The following is a 22,193-nucleotide window of genomic DNA, read 5'->3' on the forward strand; positions in this document are numbered from 1 at the left end:
ATGTTTATGAAAATGTAAAAATAATGTTACTAATAAAATTTCTATTACTAGAACTAAAGTATGATTAGTTGTAACAGTGAGTAGGTAATTCATTTGACAGTGAATTCTAGGCTAAGATATGTTCATGAAATTACATACCAAAAAATCAAGGCTAGAAATATAATACAAGTATTTATTTGCACAAGTCATCCGAATGAAGCAAACAAGGATTAATATTTTGAGGAATAGAAAGATGGTTTTCAAGCAGGCTTCATACATGGCAAGTTTAAGGGAGAGGAGCAGCCATAAATAGTAGAAGCGGGACCAAAAAACCTGCTTACAAATTCAGTAATTCAAACACAGTCCTAGGTAATTTTAGGAATGTTACCAGTATAGTTGAGCAAATAACTCCGAGAACAATCCTTGCCTGCTTAAATGGATTCAGTAGAAAAGTGCAAATCATCACCAAAACAGTAAACAAAATCAAACGGTGCAATTTGAGAATCGTATATGCAGAAAAGAATTTAAGATTTGTATGCCCAGTCACACTGAGCCACTTGCTGGCTCATATGTAGAGTCAAAGCAGTGTTACAAGAACAAGATCACTCTTCATTATGCAATATTTACATCTGTTCTTAGATGATTGTAATTGAGTTTGTAAAGTTGTAGATTTAAATACAGTTTAGTTATCAAACAATAAAACATTTAAATCTAAATCTATTTACGTGTATTCCACTACTAAAAAAGATAGGAGAGGCAAAGTGCATCAAATTTATACAGTGGGCTTTGGTTCCTAGGCAACGCGAGCTGCGGTACCATTCAGCCATTTCCATCTGCACCTATAGAACCCTCAGCCTGGAGCTGCAACAGCCTGCATTTAACAACACGGTTTCATCACAGGCAGATTGACACTGCTGAGGCCAGGGACAAAACCACACAGGGAAAAAAAGACCAGAACAACACAAGCTCCTCTCAAACCCATTATAAAAAAGAAAAAAAAAAAAAAAGAAAAAAAAAGGACTACGTTACAACTGGACAACTGCAGTACAGATGAAGTTTAACTGCTGCTGGCTAAACGGGTGGGCTATCACTCAGATTTATTTCCAAAAATAGCCAGTAGGGGGTGTCCTAACTTCCCTTAAAGATCAAAAATACTTGAATATGCATGCCGCTCTGTACTGCAAGAAATACCGGGGGGGGAACATCTCCAATTGCTTATTCTATGAAAACATATCCTCATCACAGCGGTGGCTGTTTTAATAATAAAAAGCTTGAACAGATTATTATTACAGATGGCAAGTAATAAATTATATATTCTCTTTTTTGTTTCAAAATTGTGGTGATGAATCTTGGAACGACTGCTGGATTTCCTAAAGTGGATAATTTAACCCTTAAAGGTCTGACAGCTGTTCCCTGACTGCGCCCTCCTGGCTCTCCTCCCTGCAGTGGCACTCCTGTTCCCACAGCTGTGTGCACCTGCCCTGCCACATCCACCTTCCAGCCACCCAGACAGACAGGACTGTGAGCAGGCACAAGGCTTAATTTTAAAATCCACCTGCAGGTCACCTGCAGAGTCAGGAGGGATCCACTTAAGGCCCTAAACTCAGGTCCCCATTTCCACCGGAGTAGATTCACGCCCTTCAGAGTAACTCGGACCACCAAGCTGCACCCCAGGCTGCTGCCTTCTGTTGTGGCCCTTCAGGTACGTGCCAGGCGTACACTGACTGAGGGTACTGACCTTGCCTGCAGCTTTTCTCCCTCTTTTTTTTCCAAACAGCATCATCGTGCCGCTGCTTACCCTTGCAGGGCTGGCTGGGCATGCCTCCCGTGACCACGCACATAGTGAGCCCTGGGGCGAGGCGCAGCCAGTGCAGGCAGGTACATCCCCAGCTGCGTGACCCCTGGGGTGCAGGGATTACATTTACAACTGTCTCGGGGAGACACAGCAACCAACACGTCCCTACAGTGGAATAAGGCTCAGGGGAGATGGGCAAGGGTGATGAGCTCACGGAAGAAACATAAGGAACGACCAAGCGGTGTTTAGAAAGCTGAACTTAACACAAGGGGGGAGTGGACGGTAACCTTTATTTTAGGTATACAGCTGTACCGCTGAGTCACCAGGCTGCGTAAACAGCCTTCTCTGAGATAATTAGTAGAGTGTAATGTCTTCCCCAGGTAGCCAGAGCAGCAGCAGGAGAGGCACATATGTAGCTCAGCCCAACAAAAAGTATAAAAACTGAACACAGCCAACAGAAGGAGCTCTGAAAAGAGCAATGGGCTTGGGTTGGCTTTAGCCCACATCTTTCTTCCTGGTGATCTGGGGATGCCCAACATCCTGACAGCGGGCACAGAGACACCAGTAGTAGAAATCACTTTTGCATGTTGATCCAAATGTACGTTGCAATTACTATACTGCGCTTGAGTTGTGACTTCAGTACGTTGCTGTATCTCTCTGCTAAATCAAAACGCAGCCCTATGTAGCACCAATTATTTTCCAATCAGTAAATTTTATATAAAATATTAAACCCTCCATGTGGAATATATAGAAGAAGCTGGCTAAGAGAAGCTGCCCTGGAGTGCCTCCACACCAGAGCTCATCCTACCCAAAGGCTGCCAGATGACCTAATGGGAATCCCTTCACAGTATATTTGCTTCACAAAGTTCGGTACCACACTCCCTTTCACACAGCCCCTTGCTGCCACAAGCGGGTCCCCCTTTATGCAACACAAGCTTTTACTAACTGTCCTGCTAGTTAAGAATGGAGGAACTAGTCCAACAGAAAGAGCCACACCAAGATGATCAGAGAGCTGGAGCATGTGATATTACAAGGAGAGGCTAAGAACACTGAATTTGTTCCATAAAAGAGAAAACAAAGGGGAGATCTTATTACTGTCCACAGCTACCTAACAGAAGGGTATAAAAGAGTGAGCCAGACTGTTCTTGAAGATGCATAGCAGTGGGACAATAGGCAAGTACGAACACAGGAAAATCTAATTGGAAAAAAGGACTTGTTTTGTTTCTTATTTTAAACCATGAGGGTAGTTAAGCCCTGGAAGAGGTTGCCCCAAGAAGCTACAGAATCACCACACTTGGAGATACTCAAAATTCAGTGGACAGGCCCCTCAACCTACTTTAACTGGACCTGCTTTTAAAAAGTTAAACAACAAGTAAAATTTAAATTGCTTAATGCTTTCTGCGTGCTGATTTAAATCAATAATTCCGTAATTTTATGTAAATCCATGCTATCACCTTTGCACTCCTCTTTGTACCAATAAGATTCTCCTAGCCAGAACATATTGCGCTACCTGCAGTATGAAGATGTTTAAGGCAATATTTTCATCTCCACTATTTTTAAATTTCTTGGAATTTCTTTAAGATTTCTGTCATGAATTCTTGCCCAGATTCAAATTGATACCCACCAACAATGCTTTAAGATCAGTATAATGCCTATATGAAAATAATGAAAGAACATATTGCAGGTTTTGGAAACAAGATCCCACAGCATAAAAAAAACCCAAATTTCTCAGAGCACTGAAGGACTTTGCCAGCAAATAAGCCAATAAAAATCAAATCAATCAAGAGAAATTAATAATGTGCTGTTTAAAACAGAAAAAAATCATTCTTTATCAGAGGGGAAAGAAAACAAATTTGTAACATTAGGCAAGAGGCTAACCTAGGAAAGCAGACGTGTGAGAATCTGAATGCAGTACAATGCAACACAGAAGCACACAGGAGAGCAAGTTACATCCTTGCTAATTGCAGATATTCCACATTTTGAGTTACAACATTAAAATGAAATCAATTTCAGAGAGCAGCAGTTATGTTAATGCCTGTCATAAAACAAATTTTGAGGAAATACAGTGAAATTTAATCTCTGAGGTTTAAATAACCATGTTTAAGCAAACTAGACTCCTTCATTTGCTGTTCATACTATCATGGCATAAGGAAGAAAGAAATTAAAATAACAGTCAAAGATCATCCAAATTATCTTGGTTTTTTTATTCTCATTTACATGCATCTGTGCTGTAATTAAAACTGGTTTGTAACTGAAGTGTAGTCTTAAGGTCTAGTGAAATCATTCAGCACTGCACTGAAATTATGCCATTTGGGAGTATGCATACAAAACCACTAAAATAGATACAAATATTTTAACACTTGCTTCTGTGGAATAAAATGTGGAAGTTCCAACTGTGGAAAATTCAACCCTGCCAGCATTTCTATACAAATAACATGTGCAAATTAAGTGTACTGTTCCAGTGTTAAAATACACAAATAAGATACTGCACTGGATTTAAAGATGCATGAGCTGTAAGTTTAGAACATGATACCATGTTATCTCATAAAATATACCTTCTGAGTATCTTAACATCCTTGACTTCATAGGCTATTGCACAGTGAAAACTTGACTGTATAAATGTACCCTTTAGCTTAATGAGCCCCATCCAATTAAAAATCAGGTGCAGGTGGCAGTTTTACAGTATCAGAGGAAGGAATCAGGCTGCTAATCAAGATACAATCCTATTCCTTCACATTCCCTTAGTACTAGAGATAAACTGAGCACTATTTCAGTTGAAAAGCAGAAAATAATCATGATAACTTAATATATTGAATGTCTGACACGATCTAAAAAATACTAAGCAGCTCCTGACTTGGAAAGCAACATGACAAATTAGAGTGGAGCGTAAGGAAAAAGTAACTGGTTTACACACCTGCTTTTTAACCAGCATCACAATCTGTGCTCGAGTCCAGTTAGTGACATGCAATTTATAGGAAGCAACTGGTTTGCTCCAAAATTGGCTTTGGAAGAGATATCACTTTACAGGATTAGTCTGAATGAATTACTAATCAATTAAAACATTTGGGGTGGGGGTGTGATTTCTTTGTTGTTTTCTTGAAAGGGGTAGGTGTGGAAGTTTTGGGAGGGATTTGGGATGCAGTCAGGGGTTGCTGAAGTGCAGAAACAAGATTCATGACGCAAAGTAACAGAAGGGTCACTTTAATCAAATAATACACTATAATTAATGGTGTCCATCTGATCTACAAGGGGGAACTATGCAGTCTTGTTTGGCTTGAGCGTTCTCCTACTTCTCTACCAGAAGAGTGCCCTAACCACCATGTAACGGCACATTTTGGCACAAGCCTCCGCACAAAACAGATTGATTTTCCATTCTGATGGTTATTTTTGTTAACTGTCATGAGCTTAGCCTTTCATATCCTCTTCTTCTGTTAAAAGATACTGGAAATAGAAATGAGACATTGTCTCACTTGGAGTGAAACATTCTTGAACCTAAAATAATTTTAGCTAGAATTTTAGCTTTCTCTTTCAGTGAAAAAAATGTTAGACATTTTGATTTGATAGAAATAGAGCTTTTGAATTGAAGTTTGGTCACTGATTTAAGTACATGTCCAGTAAGTCATCCAGAAGGAAAGCTCAGAATCCTTTATCATACTGCAATTCAGTGCTTAAAAGATTATACAGCTGCATAAAAATACCTTCACATTTTCCTAGGGGCAGGATAATTTAAACAAGACTAACCAGAGTCTGAACAAAGCCACTTGCTGCTGATACTGTCATTCAGAAACTGGACAATTTATTCTTCAACTTAGCTGAAGTGCCAACCAGTCAAATAATATATGAAGTTCGCCTGCAGCAGGATTAAAAGCAGCTGAAGACATTAAGTAGGCAGGATAACATAACTCACACTATGTGGTCTTCGATCTTTCTGTAAAGGCTGACCCACATAAAGAATCGCTGTATCAGCTGACGCCTTTAGTTAGGTATAGGCTATACCTCCAGATTCAGCTGCAGGGTTTACCTGCAACATCTCACACCTTCAGCACCAGACCACCCTCAGTCTCAGACCCTACTGACAGATACGCTGCGTTTGGCTATACCAAAGATTATTATGATAGAAAAATTTAAAAAATATTCCCTAAAATTGAAGACATAAAAGGCTATCAAAAAGAATCAAAATGTTCACCTGCTATGTTTCCTAAAGTGTAAAAGACAGCTTTGGGGGGACTGAGGGGGAGGGCATCGAGGAAGGAATTGTTTGTTGTTGAAATTGTTTTTTTCTACATTGCAGACTGACTGACTTGTAACAAACAAGGCTTGTTCTTCTTGTATAACTGCATATTTTCTGGCAACCTGAAAGAGTGGGATTGAAACACCATTTGCAGAACCCTAAAGCCTGTGCTGAAGACAAATAGCAGCATAACTGGGATAGTAGATTGTGATCCTCTGCTTTCTCTATTATCCCATTCTGTGGTGCAGAAGATGCATCCATACTAACGAGTTTTATAGTAACACAAAACCAAGAACTAAGGACAACAGAAATAGCATGAAGTAGAAGTGCTTTGTGTGCATGGTGCTTATCTTCAATACAAAAATTGTGTTAATATTAAAACCTAATGTACAATAAATGGCCCTTCAGTGGAATCAAGACACATTTGATTACTCCAAGCTTTTAGCATTACAGTTATGTTTTAATATTTTATTGAGATAAACTCTCACTTACTCAGGGCCCTACATCAGACCATATCTATATTCTCCTACAAATGTCACAGGGAAATGTCTCCTAAAAAAAGACATTAAGTTTAGTGACGAATTTCGTAATCACTTTAATCTAGATGTTGTGCTTATAAATTTCAGGTATGTAGGGACAGAACATCCAAAACAAATGGCATCTCTAGTATCTCATTTGAAAATGTTTTCAGGTGGAGGTTTAATGCATACGTTTCATGATTTAACCAATATCCAGAAAACAAATATTTTCAAGGAAGCCTTTATTCAGCTTCCAGAAATTTCATCGTATGTGTAACAACACACTGCTGAACCTATTTGCAAGTAGGAGAGCTCAAGCATGGAACCTCTTCTTTAAGTGGCTTAATTTACTCATAATAAGTACCTTGAATCTTACAGGGAGGTGGACAGGCACACATGCTTTCATTTGAACAAATGACCTCTGCACTTTAAGTTAGCAAGGGCTGTCTTTCAGGTTTTGCCACAGGTAGCTTTATGGTCATACACAGAAATAAGATACAGGGATGCCTACGGTAAAGGTCACAGCGGAGCCTAAAGTAGCTGCTTTCATCTGACTTGACAGAGGAGGCTCTAACACAGCCTAGCAGCGTGATGATTTTAAAGATCACAGAGTCAGAAAAGTTGCACAAGCTGTTCGGTCTGAGAAGGCAGTTTACATACAGAGGTTCTTATTCATTAATGTCTAGTTAAAGGGCAACCACATCCCAGCTAGGCAGGATGAAGGCACCGCAGTTTAGCATCAGAAAACTTGTGAACTCAGTCCTGATTACTTCTGACCTACCCATTGGTCACTGTAGCTCTGTTTCCCTTTCTTCTTTTTTAAATAGTCTATTCAAGTCTGTAAACACTTTTGGGCCACACCATACTTATTAGCTTGTTACTGTAATACCTCTCATAATGGAATCCCAATCTCATTATGGGACCGGCCCATAGAAGAGTTTAAAATATTTTCCAGGTTAGCCTAGAACTTTACAGTTTTTCAGCTAAATTATGTTCAAACAGTTAAAATCCCTGCCTTCTAAAAAGAAAAGGCAACGCACGCGTCCCTCGTCAACTGCATGAAAAAAAATCTCCGAGTTTCCTTCTGCATGTTCTTCCATTTGCATGTTCTTCCCATCCTATTTTTAGAAGGCAGCCACCCTTCCGATGTAGAAGCTGAGCACTTCCGAACAGTTCCAAGACCAACCTCAAGTCATGCCAATCATGAAAACACTGGGATATATCAGACCTAAGCAATAGTCTGTTCACCCCAGGTAGTCTAGCAACATCCAACTTCATCCACTATCAGAGTGCAGGAAACCCCACAGTCCAGAGTAAAATCAGCCACAACGCAGAATGTTTCCTTGAAACGTAAGAACAGTTTGCTCTTGAAACACAAGGTCACATCCTACCTTTTAGAACAGCATTTCTAGTTAAAACAAAATGTCACTTGAGAAAAATTGGCAGTCTCCAGTGCTTCCCAGGCAAATAAAAGTAAACGCTGCAGCATGACAACGGCCTGCTCTTCCATGTTTGAAAGGGACAGTACAAGGTCGTGATGGTGGCTGTGGTTCTGGCTGCTGGGTCGGGGATACGCAGGCTTTTGTAACAGTAGGTGAGGGGTAGAAGATAACGAGGAAGAAATGGCAACAATTTTGCCCTTCCTAGAACTGTTCTTGTCTAGCTCTGCTGCAACCAGCCAGGGATCTCCTCCACACTCTCAGCCACACTGGAAGTAAGTTTGGCAGCTGGCTCAAGACAGAATCTGTCATGCTCTCCTCCCTTCCCCAATATGTGGTTAAACCCAGTATTTACTGAAATGAAGCTTCACAGCTCTGCTCTGCTTCCATCAGCACCACCTCTTCCTCCGCCTTCCCCCCTTCCAAGGGAAAGGGGAAGAGGAAACTTAGGATGGAGAAAAGCAGACCAGGTGAACCCAACCCAGATCTGGACCTCATATGCTGTCACCTAATTAGGGAGGTAAACCTTACAGGGTGAAAGTACCTGCTTTGAAACACAGTCTATTCTAATGGTAACCCAGCATTCACAAGTAATCATTTCCAGACCAACCAGCACAGCTAGAAGAGCACATTGCTCACCTTCCGCGTCCGGGCAGCTCCTCTCACGCATTTTGCAGCACCGTGCTCTATTCGTTAGGCCACCACTCTAAGTGTAGTAACAACAACAATACATACACACATGTATGTTTTTGTGTACTCCTCTCTAGGTATCCTAAAGAAAAGCTTATTATCTTTCAGTGTAAGTAAATACTTCACACTTTTACCCTTAAAAAGGGTATGTGGAGTCTTTGAAACAGATACTGGAGAAAAAGTAGTCCTTGTTTAGTCATCTCACAGTCAACCTAAAAAGGCCGGAATTCTCTCCTTCTCTTCAGCGATAGCTTTTCCATGCCTTTAGCTGCTTTAAAGCCTTCCCCAAAGCGTGCTATTCCTGTCATATTTTAAACCATCCAGCAGAGTGTTACAGGTGAGAACACATTTATACACTGACATGCAGATGCTGCTGTGCCATTTTTTACACTCCTTTTTAAAGTCACTATTTCACAATGAGAAGTTTTTCTAAGGTGACTACAGTATGTTATTCTATTCTAGGAAAAGCTGTTAATATAAAACATAGCAATACGTAGGAGTAATTCCATTTTTTCTTTTCATGCATTACTTTACACTTTCCAACATTAAATGCGGCCCGCGATCATGCTAGCCCGACATCTAGCTTAGCTAGAAAGCAGTGAAATTTTCTATTTTTGTCTAGTCTTGGAAAAAAAAAAATTAAACCAGTTTATCACCTACATCTTTTGCCATCTACTTTTTAAAATTAAAGAAAATCTGTCCTCCTTTGGAAGCTTGTGACACATTACAACCATTCTGATACAGTGAAAACCAACTATTTATTCCTATTTGCTCCTGTGCTCCCTAGGGATTTTTGATCTATTTATTGCTCCTCATGTGACAATTTAGGAGGGAGTATAACTAACTTGACTTTCAAAAGCCTTTGATATGGTTATTTCTGGACCACTCAAAGAATTACAGAAGGTTTCTAGGAGCTATGCATAACTAATAGAATTCTAAAACATACTGAAAGTTTGAACATCCCTTATGCTAATTGACACCAACAAAACAAAAAAACCCAACAACTTGATAGTCTCTCTAATGCTCAGGAACACTAGGGACATTGTACCAATTTACTAAAATGTGAGATGAAACTGCAAGGAACAGACAGATAGAGAATACAATATTTTTACACACTCTCAGCCACCTCACACTAAAAGTTTTGTCTCCATGGGTATGCAAGGATTATTTTTACACATACGTCTATGAATTCCTATTTGCCCAAATGATCTGATACTCTTACTTGCTTTGGCATCTTCATCTTTTGACCCTTTCTCTAATCTGATCCTTGTCCTGTAAGGGGACGCACCTTGCAGGGTCTGTTGGCATAACCCGGCCACTCCACCTTCATTAGTTTTTGGCACCTTGTTCATGCACAGCTCTGGCAGCCTACCCACTCTCCTAAATCACTCATTAAAGAAACAATATGCAGGAAATGAACAGCTGTTATATTTAGAGCTGCAGTGCTGAGTAAAAGTGTTTTATTCTTTTTATCATTTAAATTAAACATGCCTGTTTAAATCCCCCAGTGACTTCCCATTCACCTCCCACAGTAATGAGAATCACATGCTTCTGAAGTGCGGGATTACAGATCAGTATCTCTTCTATAATGCACTCCTGCCTCAAGCCCACTTCTGTCTCACCCCATCACCTCCTCCGTCAGTTTCTGATTCATTCCTTGGCTCCTGCTTAGACCACACTGACACAGCCAAGCACAAGCCTCTTCACCGCCTTTGCCCAAAAGTCTCTCTTCCAAAAAGTGGTTTTTACCGTCCCTCAAACCATCTTCTGAAGGAACAGATTTCGAGACAGGGATAATCTGCGATTCAGTCTGTAAGATTTCAGTCTCCCTCCAGAAGTTCAAGACACTGCTCCCACACACACTGGCACTTGATAGTCCAATACAGTCTTTTACAGTCTCAGGACAATTTAATGTACCCATACCCATTCCACATTCTAGATTCACCTTTCTCTCTTGTACTCAGTTCTGTTCCTCCCTCATGTATTTCTCTTTAGCAACTACAAGCTGCTGTACGACAGCTCAGCTTTCCATTCAGGTATTTTTCATTCTTATGAGGCTCATGCCCTTCTGCCTACCCAATTTTCTTCATGAACAAAGTTCTGAGATCTCCCATTCAGCAAGATCACAGCAAAAAAAAGATGTTATAAAAAGACTTACTGGCTAGAAAATGCCAGCAAAATGTGAATAAAGCATCAGTTGGATGACTGAGAGAAATAGCAGAAAGATAGCTTCCAACAAAAAAAAAGAAAAAAAGAAACCAGAAATGTAAAAATGTGAATACCTCTGGAAAAGAGTAGTTGCCACATCTGTGCAACATGTGCTTCTCCTGGTTCTGATGGTCCTGCCACCATTTTTCTCTGCCTTAACCAAATCTACAGGTGTATAGAAACAGCAGTTGCCTCCTCTACAAACTCCTTTTGCTGCCTACCTTCCGGAACCTCACCATATCACCTATAACCAAGGGGAGGGAATAGTAAAGAATTTTATCTCCAAATGAAGAAGTGTGAATTACATTTATTCAGCTTGGCTTAAAACATAATTTGGGAAGGTCTGCTCTAGGTCTAGCACCACAATGCAAAAGAAGGTGTTGAACAGACATGTCCAAGGGACGTTTTAGGAAGATGGCCCAACCCAAGGGCCATCTCAACAGAATCGAGACAGCAGCCGAGTATTTCTGTCTGCACTGATCTGTGTGCCTGGCCGCACACACGTGTGCTGTTCACATGTGATTGTGTATGTCCCTACCAGAAATACATGATCAGCCTCGCTACCAGCCGAAGCCTGGGGACACAGAGCGGCAGCGACCTTGCTGTTCCCAGGCTATGGCAGTCAGTCAGCCTTACACCTCCCTCACGGCAGGCACACAGCACCATCTCCTCCTGCCACATGCCACCAAGCCAGCCAAAGCAGAAAAGGCAATCCTTTAGTAGGGCATCAAATGCCTATCAGCCAGGGGTGAGGCTTCCAAATACACCTTCAACCAAACCAAAATACCCAGTTTCTCAGTCTTATAATAATAATACTGTACCTCAAAATCCAGACAGTTTCTACTTTGTACATACATAATAGCTAAAGCCACGAAAGATATGCCTTGGGAAAAAAAAAAAAAAAAGACTAGAGAAAAATGACTACTATTTAATATGCATTGAAAAACTGACAGAGGGCAAAATACTAATTTTCCCCACAATGCTGTTTGCTTAGTATCTTGGTCAGCAGATCTTTTATGTGAAGCTTACTCATTTAAAGCACAAATTAATGAAGCTTGTATTGGTAATAAAATACGCCTGTAGAAAGATCACATTCTTCTTTTCCCTTCCCTCCTACACTCACTCTCCTGACAGGCAGGCATGTATAAGCAAATGAATGCATAGCAGGATTATTTCACAGGAAAAATTAGATCCTTTACTGTTGCCTGAAATGTCTTACAATGCATAAAAATTCAAAAAGTGTGCCACTGTCTCTCCTCCAGCTAAGCCACATATTAGTTGTGCCCTCACATTATTAAAATCCCCAAAGCTGTTGTCACGAATACCAAAAAAAAAAAAAATAGGTCAAAAGAGGTAACCAGATGGTTGCTTGAGGCCCAAGTTATAAAATATGTACAAAAGCAAAACAGTGGTACTCCACTGGTACCCTTTCCACACACAGTCGAACAGTATACTATAAGGCTGTTTAGTCCAACATTAAATTCTTGCCCAGTAAGACTTAAACATGCTTCTATCAATAGGGTTTGTAACGAAACTCATGTCAGCTTGGATTTAAGTGCCTCTCTGCAGTGTCAGCAAGCCTCTAATATTATTAGAACTGTACTGGCATAAAAGAAGTGAAAGTTTGGATTACCATATAAAGAGTGGTTTCAACACACATCAGGATTAACCGATTTAATTTGGTTTTAATCATGAAGTCATTAGGATGAGCCAGTTTTATAAAACATTTTAACTTGAATGACTTGGAATGCAACTTCAGAATTTGCAAGAACTTGCAGAATGTAGTAGCTATGCCACTGCAGCCATGACGGAGATCAGCAGAAAGATCAAAGACTTGTTTATTTTCAAAGCTCTATAAGACAATCCAATAAAGAACTCCATCTCCCCCTAAAGCTTTAATAATGTCTGTGTCAGGGAAATAAGACTAGGGACCACCAGCAGCTTTTGACACTCAATAGCACTATTACATAGAACACTTTTTGTAAATAAAAATGCTTTCAAGAATGAGTGGTTTCCTGAAACCTATTAGCAAAGAAAAGAATTAGTTTATGGACATAAAGTTTTAGGTCTCCACGAAGGCTATGTAAAAAGTCATCATAAGCTGAAATATGATGGTGGATATATCAAGCTTTCAAGGTTACAAGCTCAAGCCAAGTCCATCACACACCCACTGGTGAAGGACATGGAAGATGAGGAGCCTTAAAAACAGGACAAATATTTTAATTACCTCAGAAACAAGCAGGATTGTAACCTGTCACCTCAGGGTTCAGTAATTATACCTTACTTGTTATATATTGAAGGCAGAGAGGGGCTGTCTTCAAATGTCTTGTAAGAAATATCACATAAAATGTTAAAGGAACACTAAAACTGTCACATCAATTAGAAAGTTGAAAGCATCAGCTGAGATACCCTCTGTCCTTAAGTTCTCTACACATACAGCTGTCTTTAAACATTTCTCCTTCCTCTCTTCTCAAAATGTTCTCACACGGGCATAAGTGAAGAGAATCACCCGTGATGCTGCGTGGCCCTGCACGCTGGGACACACCTCGCAGTCTTCACACGCCTCACCCAGCTCTTAAGACAGAGGAGAAACATTTTGTACAGGCATTCCTGAATTCTAGCCCTTGTTCTAAGTGCCTGCTCCAATACTTAAAGCAGCAGTTACAGACAACAGTGTTAATTACTCATTTTTGACAACAGTATTTTATCTAAAAATTAATGCAGCTGACAAATTATTCTGTCACTGCATAACCTGATGAGAAATTAGGTACCTGTACCTCATTTGTAAAAGTCATATTTTGACAAATTATCCTCTACCTACAGAAACTCACAGAAGAGATTAAATACCCCAGGTATACGGTTTAACACTTGGCCCTTCAGCTAAAAGAAGTTTTGACACAGATGTACTTGCTGCAAGGACAGGTACGACACGGTGTTCCAGCATGCAAGGCGATTATCAAGTCTCAACAGGTCAAAATGTAAAAACAAAATTTTGTTTGTGCCCATCAAAATACAGTGCAAAGACCATTTTTGTTTGAATGGTGCTGGAAAATTATGTAGTATCACAATTTAATATTTCATGGGTTTTAACATTATGTGGAGAGAAAGTCAATTTTTGAGCAGCTATATCAATTGTCATCAGACAAATCTGTCCCAAATGTTAAGCTCACAAGAGATTATTTGTGTCTCAGAATTCAGTATCAGCTTTAAAAAATGACACTATATGAACAGCTTGAAAGACAGCCATCCAGTTTTAATGAAGATTTGGCCTAACAGTCTATCTAAAAAACTGTGCGTTGCAGCAGGATACTTTGCTGAATTTCTGGCAAAGAGTTAAATTTAAAGTCACAGGAAATACAAATTCACAGATTTCAGCCCTAAAGATGCTGTCAACAATATTTATAATGTAAAGTCAGAGCTCTTTTCAGTTTTAAAAAAACATACTGCAGCTATTGACAGAGAAATCAGTGCAATATTGCTCCACTTTTTTAGGGACAGTAGGAGAAACAAACTCATTCACTCAAAAAAAAAATCTCTAAAAGTAAAAAAGAAAGAAGTATCACTGTTATCTTAAATTGCATTGGTATTGTCTGACCTAACATTCTTCATTAGCAGCATGCAGAATTTAGCAAGAAACCAGCTCAGAGGGATACTCACACAGTCCAATTCTGTCTCCAGCACCAAATATGCAAACGGCCTTGCAGGAAAAACTTTGGAAGCTAAACCAAGATGAGAAAGTTGTAAGAAGTGGCTGCCCAGCTACTGTGGAGATGCAAGAGGACAGCTATACAAAGAACTGGGAGGGGAAAAACCCCACTGGCTTAAAACATACATCAAGGAACTCAAAATTATATAATATAATGAAGACTCCAGTGGAACAAAAGGTATTCTCTGAAGAATTATTTTTAAATGCTGTCACCAGGCAATCATGATTAGTAAATAGAGGCAAATACAAGAAGAAAGGCCTTTATCAACAGTCAGCCTGCAAATTTAAGCGATGCTTAATTTAACCTGTGATACAGCAGTAACAGTTTTACTAAGCTACCTGCATCTGCTAGAAGATTGTGACTGCTTCTAGCCAGAAAAATTGCTATCATTACCCATACTGTCATCACCAAACGGCACTGTCTAGCATATAATAGTCTATTTGAAAACCATTCAGTGATTGCTGTTAATTCAGGATAAACTCTTCTGAAGGAGCCCTGCGTTTCAGTAGAGTGCATGACTGGGAAGGTACTAGACCTGTATTAATTATCTGTTGGTCTCTTGGTAATGTGCAAGGTGTTAATTGTGACATGACCAACAGGGCTGTAACTGCCTAGATCCAGCCTACCTAGCACTCCCTCTTTGAAAGATAACTTTCATTTAAGCTGTTTCACTTTCCCTGATTATCAACAAGTCCTTAAAGAAGAAGTGGCTGGAGAAGCACACCTGTAAACGCACGAAGATCAGACCTGTTCCCTCCCTGCCCTTTGATTTTAGGTTCTTAAATCAAAAGTAGCATTTTCTCCTGGGCATCTCTTTCATGGGCACTCTCTAGGAGAATAGCCAAGTTCCCATGGAAGCAATTTCAGCATTATTTGGTCTCAAAGCAGATTTAAAATATAGCATTATATATATTTATATATATATATATAATGTTATATTTAAACCAGGACCTACTGTATGATAAGATTCAGTGAAAGCTTCACAGCATTCAGTTCAGTTGAATACATGTTTCTTTCTTTTCTCTCTCCCACCCACTCCCACAGCAGCACGCATACCTCCGGGACACAGAACGCACATCTCTGCTCCAGTGCTGAAACGAACTCCGTCCTCTTACAATGCCCAGCACACAGCTGTAAAGGACAGTCAGTCTTCAGTTCTAAAAAGGAAGAGTCCATCCCATTCAAACAGAAAATTTTCTGTGTTCATAAAGCTAACCAAATTACACTGAAAGGTGAGGGACATCTTTTGATCCAATAAGGGAAAGATGTTCTTTAGTGTTCGGAGGTATAAATTTTTGGTAGGCTTTAGAATCTCTTCAAAAACGTTCCAAGTCAGGTATCTAAAATGAAACTAGTTTCAAAAAACATGCTTCATGCTCTTCAAGCAACATCTCAGTGTTGCTAACTCACGTAAAGACTGTTAGCTTAGTCACTAGTTCGTATATATAAAGTACTTTTGATGATAAAGCTTGACAAGCATCAGAATATTCCCAGGAGTATTTTGACTCTCGGCTCAGATACAAAGACAGTATGGCTCTGAAAATTACGGGAATTTAAGCTATAGTAATTTGATCGTGTAAGTGCTCAAGACTGTAGCAAATATTAAGTAAAAAGATGAGCCTTATAAACTGGCTTATACTGTCATTTCATATTTTCTTCAAGCTAAAAGCACACACAAACAGCTGCTGTTCAGCTGATGTGCAATATTAAGTGGTTAAACTGGTAATTCCATTATCATCCTGAACCCCTTTTTTAATTAAACTCCTCTAAACTGGCGTACCTATCCCTTAGTGGAAAGGGTACTGAAGGAGGGAATCTGAAGCCATCATGAAACACAGACATGAGGAAAAAACCGACTTTGTTACCAAATCTGGTATTACGGTAATACAAGTTTCAGAAGAAACTGGTAGCCCCGAAACAGAGGTCACTTCACAAGTCCCACTCACATAAAACTGCCTGTGATAAGCAGACCATTTCTAAATGTAATACAACAATTTTTTGTGAATATTCTGATCCGAGTTTATTCCAGTGCTCAGCACAACAACAAATAAGGAATGTTACATGCTGCGCAGAATTTTATCTTTCCCTTTAAATTAGTAGCCAGAAAAGATTAGGCATGGTAAACACAGACCCTATGTTTACATAGGCTTCGTATTACTGATGGCATATATTTTTACTACATTTTATTGGCACTACTACCTACTCCTTGGTGGTTTGTTGGGGGTTTTTTGTACTCCTCAAAAGGAACAAGTCTGGATTATTCATTCTTCTGCATTCTATTCTGTGTAACAATCTCTCCAAAAGATACGACATCTTCCTTTCGGACATTTTAAAATGACTTGTATGCACCTTTCTTCTCCTCCCTTGCCCTCCCACCCCCAGACACATCTAAGTTTACAAGGTTTTCAGTAGGCCATTCTTTTCTGTTAACGATGAGTTTTAAAAGATAACTGAACATTTCTCCAAAGTGAAAATAATTACAGTTTTAGCATGCGGTTGCACTCTGAAAACAGACTTGCAAATTGACACCCCTTCGTAACAGATATTCCTGGTGTGAAACTGAAATCTTACCTGCTAAACTTACTGAAAGACACTACTATAAACCAGATTTGACTTCTGCTGGTTCTGTTTATTAGGAGTACTATGCAAATAAGCATAAATACTTACAACAACAAATGAGACTAACTGGCATTAAGAGGTACCACAAGTTCCTTCTCCCACTGCATGACGACCACTGTCCTGTTCTCGTTCTCTTGACTGGCATAAAAGAAAGTGATGGCTAGAGTCAATGTCATGTTACTGGGAAAGAGCGTCCACTCAATGACAAAGAAACCCACCCTGTATTTTACTCACAGGGTAGTAATTTCACTCTATTCTGTATTAACAAGGCCTCAATAAGACTACTGGGTCTAATTTTGGCCATCGCGTATTGAAAATGTAGATATAGGTGAAATGGAAAGAATTTAGAAGAGCAAGAAGAATGGTAAGATTTAGAAAACTTTGTCTCCAAAGAAAAGTCTATGATGTTCAGTCTAAAGAAAAAAATTAAACTATATGAATGAGAACAGTCTTTCAACATACAAGACTGTTACAGCAAAACCAGTAACAATTTGGTCTACAAGACAGCAGAAGGAAGTACCAGAAATTGGTCTACTACAGACAAAAAAATATTTAAGTGAGATACTATCTTTTTAACTAGAACAGCTATAAAGCAACTGGAAAAAACTACCTAAGGATTAGTATAAAGTTACCACTGTTGTCTTAAATGTGCTCTGCCAAGGCTAGATACATTCAGCCAGTGTTTCACTTTACAGAGTTAAAAAGTTATCTTTTATGGTATTCCCTGTAACCTCCCATTCCTTCTTCCTTTGTGCTCCTTCACATACCCTCAGTCCTGCTTATCCAACTGTTTGTGGGTCACGCCACAAACAAAATTCAGAAGATTACCATCTTGAAAAGCACACATCTGTTTCCACCCCCCCCCCCCCCCCCCCCCCCCCCCTAAGCTGCGGGACTTCTCTGGGTTTTGGTGTGAGGTATCTCTTCACTTCCAAGCTAGAGAACTCTTCAGGACTCAACAGCCCTGCAAAGTTGTTCAACCAGTAGACTCCACAGGTGATGAGGTGCAGCACAAATAGTCAGAGCCTGTGTTACCAAATACTGTACTATAGAATGACTGCCTTAGTAAGAAGTTTGGACAACATGAAGATCTTCTTTTTTGAGGATTTCTCAGGGAAATCAGCTGCTTTTTGGACCTTGTTTTGACAGCACCTCAAATCAAATGTGCTGTCAACTCTCACACCCACGCCCTATGACGCCATACAAACAGAAGTGTCTGTTATACTTTAGATGGCAACCTGCGTAAACAGTAAGAGTTACAAAGATCCATACATACTGGGTGTTCATATATTTATAATTGCTTATTGCTATACAAAGATTGTTCTTGAATAATTTCAGAAAATGAGCACAAAAGATTACACATATTAAAAGGGTCCTATTCAGGATTTTGGACTTCACATTGGTTGTACCTAACACAATTCTTTGAAGGGAAAAACATGCCAGGACAGAGCTTTGTGAAAATACCAGTATTTGTGATGTTTCTCTTCTGATATCTCTCATGCACACTTCCTGTTCAAAAGCAGCATCGCATGTTTATTGACAAGTCCAACGTGAAGCTACATGTAATGTTTTCCCCAGGAAGCAGGGAAGTGTCCGCCCCCTCAGGTACATGTTCCCACACCGATACAGTAACCCGAAGTATTGTGTGAACACAACAACAGGTAGGGCTATCTTATAAACCAGATCCTTGAAGTGATTCAAGTTAAGAAAAACAATTCAAAAAAAAAATATAAATGCCAGGGAGAGAGAGCAGGGGGCAAGGAGTGTGGTGGTGGTGGTTTTCTTTTAAGTAAGTTCAGTGATCTGTTTTATAAAGCAGTCCACTGAACAGCTGTATTAGTACAACTACAGGAACAGAGAACTGTAGCAGAGAATCAGAAAGGAACACGACCAACTTTATCCCATGTTTACCCCAATCACATCCCACTCGCCCTTTTAACAAATCCCCAATCTGCAAACAACTGCAGGAATTTCTTCTCCGATCCATTTGTGCTCAGTGGAGGCCCTAGGTATACAGCTGACTAAATACGTGCTGAAATGCATACGCATAGTGTGGGAGAATTACTCACGCATGAGCTTCTTATAGTAACTAACTCTCCCACATTGTGCACTACGTGTAGTTAATACCTACATGGAAATTGAAAAAATTCGGTGTGCAAGAAAGTTGATTTGCCTTCTGAAAACGTTAACTTTGATGTTCCCTTCTTAAAACATGACAAACGTGATATTGCATTGTCTGACATTTCATTTCATTCCTGAAATAAAAAAAGAAAAAGGTAGAGCAGAGAGCTGAGAACACAGGAAAACGTGACGCAATATGTAATATGACAGAAACACTGGTATGGCACTGTGCGAAGTGAGTGCCATTAGAGATGAGTGATACAATAACTCATTCTAAATGGACAAATACCAGAAGAAAACCAAGAACATACACATTCATATACCAGCTGTCTTACTGTTGGGGGCTGGGGGGAACCTCTTGAACCAAGAACTGAAGAAAAGAACAAATACTCTTTTATTTAACTACTACAGTGATAACATTCAGTGCTGAGGGCCTCTCTATGCTGGTAGTTTATGCACTAAATAAATGTGGGTTTCTCCTCAATCATCGATTACACCTGACTCTTCTACTCCCCCCCTACACCCAAAAACATACAAGTGAGAACATGACAGTGGTGAGCAGAATTGAACAGCTCTTATGCAGAAGTTGCAAAGGCACAGTAAGGAAGCAATCTCCTGTCCACATCTAGATCCAGTAAAATATTGAAGAAAGAAGCTCACAGTTAACCTGTCCCTTGAGAAAGACCAGTGAGCTTGGCTATATCATTAGGTATTCATTTATAATCAGTTTTCATCAATATACAATGTAGCTATTTTAATATCAAAAAGTACTTAGTAATTCTGTATTAAACACGAAGCACTCACACCCTTTTCAAACATTGTCTCATAACTTACAAATTAATTCAATACCTATTCTTACTATGTATAACCTGAAAAGACAGAATAATGCACTTGAAGTCCCATGAAGGGTATCAGAATATGAATCATAACCAACTGCCTAGAAGCTGAAGCTCTAGTTTAGCACATTAGCCCAAATACAAAAAAAGTTAAGACAGATGGTATTACACGGTGTCTTAGGTTTTCACGGTTCTGTATTCCTACAAGACAAATTCTTAACCATTATTGAAATTTCACAATACCTTCTAGCAATACTTATTCTTGTCATATGGACAAGAAATTAAGAGCTAGAGTTAGATCTCAAGAGCACGCAACACATTTATGGAGAGAATACACTTTTAACTAAGGCCTGACGCTCTGCACTAGGTTTCTAAGTTGCCAGAAATTCACAGTAACACCTCCCTGGCTTTCAAACTTAAAGAAGAGGACTTTCACCAGTATATTCATTTTTATCTGTAGTCTTTGGTTCTACCATAATGCAAATAAACACTACATATCATTTAGTAATAACACAAAAAGGATGAAAGTGACAAAGTAGGAAGAGCTTTACATTCATTACCAGTCACATTACGAGTAGATTCAGTATCAACATTGAAGTCCAACTATATCGCAATAAATCAAAATCCACTTAAAAACTTGACTGTCTTCTCAGTACTCAAGTAACCACTAAACTAATACCACTCACTAGGCCACATTATTTATATTACCATCCCAAACATCATCAGATACATCTTCAGACAGATAATCTGATGAAAGCCCCATCAGACTCAGAAGCTTTAAAGCTGGAGATTTCTGGCCTTCACCAAGTTCAGCGTGAGGAAGAAACATACCACTGACTCCTCCTGCCCGCAGACAGGTGAGTCGGCAGTGCCAACAACAGGCTACAACGCACCCGCCCGGGCACCCCTGTGGCCACAGCACAGCAGGCTGCCCACTGCATCCAGTCTGATACTATGGATCCAAACTACAAGACTGGGGTCATTGAGATGTGTCAGCAAGACAGAATATTCTGCTTTAAGGATGAAGAGCCAGCATGATGAAGCAAGAAGGGGTTTGTTAGGGAATCTCTGACACCTCTGGATTTTGCCCAGTGTCTTCCACAATGATCCAAAAAATTTGTGCAACCACCAGATTGGCAAGATACAACATAATTTCAGACAGTTTTTTCACTATGTACACCCATCATCAGACCAGAAGTAAACAACTACTTAAGTAGATGACAAGAAATTAATATTGTAGAATTAAAAGACTTATGGTACAACCTAAGATATGGAAGGTTTAGAGGTAAGGTATTTTATTTCAAGTTGCTAACATTCTCATTTCTAGGCCTTCAATCAAGTGTAGCTGAAACTAGCAGTGACCTCATCTGATTCAGCAGCCGATGAAAAGCTAGCAATTTCAGCCTAATGCCCAATAAAAGCAAATACTTTCAAATCATACAATTGCAACAGAAATTTTCAATGCCAAATACAGCAACATGGCTTTGCCCCCTGCAAAAGCAGCACAATAACTGCTAGTAACATGGCACTGGGCAGGAGCAGAAACAAGGGCTTAGAAGCAAAAAGACAAACAGGAGACTTAAATCCATCACCTGTTACGTAATTAGTTTTAAACTTAGCAAACATCTACACCAAATCTCAAAAGACAGTGGAAGGAAAATCTACTCTGTCCATCTTCAGGATCTGCGGTTAGAAGACATTAAGGGCAGGAAGCTATGTTTCTAAGCTTGTCTTTGTTTTATTCTAATTGAAGTTTCAGTTTAAGGTACAGCTGATTAGAAAATCTGATCAGCTCTATGTGGGATGGGCAAAACCTTCATGCTAGATATCGGTTGATTTTAAAAAAAAAAAAAAAAAAACAACCAAAAAACAGCAGTAGCTAAAAATTTCTGCACAACTGGCCACTGGCAAGGTACAGAGACTGAGCAGGAGAAAGTACTGTATTCTACAGGCCAGCAGAAAAAAAAACAAAACACAGAGACAGCTTAATTGGAAAACATGTTTTTCACGTTTAGGATCAAATCTACTTTGTTTATGTAAATTGTACTAA

At 39.5% G+C, this 22,193-nt stretch overlaps 1 protein-coding gene across 5 annotated transcripts in view; it reads right to left on the minus strand.

Annotated features, from left to right (window-relative positions):
• The window catches only part of KLHL2 (kelch like family member 2), a 61,625-nt gene that overhangs the window by 26,704 nt on the left and 12,728 nt on the right, over positions 1 to 22,193 (minus strand). The gene's annotated exons all lie outside the window — the stretch shown is intronic.

This window comes from Falco biarmicus, chromosome 1 (assembly GCF_023638135.1).
Source record: "Falco biarmicus isolate bFalBia1 chromosome 1, bFalBia1.pri, whole genome shotgun sequence".
NCBI lineage: Eukaryota > Metazoa > Chordata > Aves > Falconiformes > Falconidae > Falco > Falco biarmicus.